The following is a 2500-nucleotide window of genomic DNA, read 5'->3' on the forward strand; positions in this document are numbered from 1 at the left end:
AAGAAACAGCCACCAAACAAAATATTGGTGAATTATGGAAGCACCAGCTAGATTTCAGTCACATAATCACCATTAACTATTCAGTGGCTGGTGAATATGAGCATTTAACTGTCATTGGCTGGTAAATTACCACTGTGAGCAATTCAGTTCCGTTCCGGATCCACTCAAACCAGTCTAAAAAAGTTTAAACTGTCATTTTCAGAGCAATTTCAAGAAAGGTAAAAGGCTGACAGCCATCACATTCATCAACATAAGAGACCTTCCAAATAGTTGGTCAGTATGGATGCTTTAATTGTTATAAACGATAGTTATATTTACGGGGGTAGTGGTTTCAAGAAAGATAAAACCTAGTCAAAAAACTAAAAAAAAAAAAAAAAAATCTTGGAGACTCCCAGAGTACTACTAGACAGAGTCTGCGTACTACAGTTTGAGAACCCCTGGTCTAGACGGTTGAGGCAGGTCGGGTGGAGCAGTTACTGGGCGATACCATTACGAATGCTCAGCGTGCGGATCAACAGCAGCACAAGCCCATAAATAAGATCGGAGACATACGTCACGCGTTCTGATTCCGGCTCGTTCCCCCGGGAGAGCAATCCGGTTCTGTTAATTCAGTCTGACGTATGACTGACAGAACTGGGTTCTGTTTCGTCCTGATCTGCCAGCTCGGGTTGGGCGGTACCGGGGAACGAATGCATTACGTATGGGCCAAAGACTGTATCTATATACACAGTCATTGATATGGACTCTCACAGCTGAATTAATTGGATCCATCAATACCATCTGGCCCATTCCCTCTGAGCCTATAAGCTTATGATACACGAGGCAACAGTTTGAGCCATGTTGCTGGGCGATGGTTCTGTACCGGCACATTCCCATTAGTATCGGGGGAACTTTTTCTTGTTTCTGAGAAGAGAACTTTCATCACCAGTAAACGAAATCATCCTGATCATCCCCATCGGAACACATGGAACCGGTTATGTGGTTGCCCCGCAACACTGTTCAAGAAGTTACTCCATGCAACGCTAGCACGAGTCAAAGTTCTGGGCCAAAAATCCGGGCTTCTTTCATCCCTCTCATCAGAGCTGTGTTGAGAGGACTGGGTGGTACCGCGGAACTAATGCAAGACACACGGACCCCCCCCCCCGTCAGGTTCTGGCCCAGCACTTACCGCTGAGAGCTACCAAGTTCTGGGCTCGACCCAGTTCAGAGGGTGGGTGGGTGGGTTGGTATGGGAAGAAGAAGGGGGAAAGAAACTCACTACGCATGGACCCACAGCGGGATGAAAACGTCCACGAGACCAACGAGACACAAATAAACTTCAAATCATGCTCGAATCTCCCACACTTCGTGACGTGCATTCCTTAACGATGTGATCCGATGTTTGGAAGCGTGGTGGACCCACTCCGGGATAAACACGTCCACTTCGATGAAACACAAATACACAAGTACGCAAATTCACATCACGTTCAAATCCTCCCAACACATGGCCATGCCTGGGAGACAACTCTTTGTGATGGGTATTCCCTAACGATGTGGATCTGGTGTTTGAACGTTTGGATGTTCGGGTCTGTCATGTCAGTTTGAGCTGTTTTCCACCATCAAGGTCATCAAAACGGTCTGTGCCAGGCAATTGTATAACAAGGGTTTTGGAGGCATGGCCACTTTTGTTTTCCATGTATGACAGGGAACAAAGTATTGGCAGAGGAAGTGCATGTCAGTTGTTTGGCAGAGTCAGACACACAGAGCGTAGAGGAGGACAGGAGACATTCAAATCCACTAAAGGGATTTGTTAGATGTCAAAGGCAGAATAGGTCTTTAATCATTCATTCAAAGCAAATTTGATATAGAATAGATCTAAATTACCAAAACAAAGTTGTTTAGCAATAGTTGTTCTAACACACTGGCACGAGGCACAGTGATAATAATACCATGCGCTGTCAGGAAAAGAACTAAGCTAACGTTTCCGTGCTTGCTGCAAAAATGTTGACTTTCAGATGAACTGGACTGTAAGTTTTCTTCACATCTTTTGAAGTTCCACTTCAACTGCACCGGACGTTGTCTTTCGCCACATCTTTTAAACTTCCAATTTGATTGGATCGGCAGTTTTCTCTCTCTTCACCTCTTTTGAACTTCCAAAATCGACTGGATCAGAAGTTCTCTTTTTTTTTTTTTTTTTTTCTGTTGGCGTGGAGACCACCTCTAAAGAGGTCATGAGGCCCATGCCGTCTGGTGCTCCACGCCGTGGCACAGGAAGGAGGGCAGACCTGGCACAGGAAGTGACCCGCTGAACCCACTTGGACCTTGTAAAAGTGGTTCCGTCTGACCCCTGGCTGACCCCTGGCTGACCCCTGGCTGACCCCTGGCTGACCCCTGGCTGACTCTACTTCCAGGCCGGGCGTCGGACCAGCCAGACGTTGATGTTGAAGATGGCACGATACAAGAGAGTGCTGCGGAGCGGGGCAGCAACAATAAAGCTGGTGTTTTTAATGAAATAAAAATT

Source organism: Sardina pilchardus, chromosome 16 (genome assembly GCF_963854185.1).
Source record: "Sardina pilchardus chromosome 16, fSarPil1.1, whole genome shotgun sequence".
NCBI classification, from domain to species: Eukaryota; Metazoa; Chordata; class Actinopteri; order Clupeiformes; family Clupeidae; genus Sardina; species Sardina pilchardus.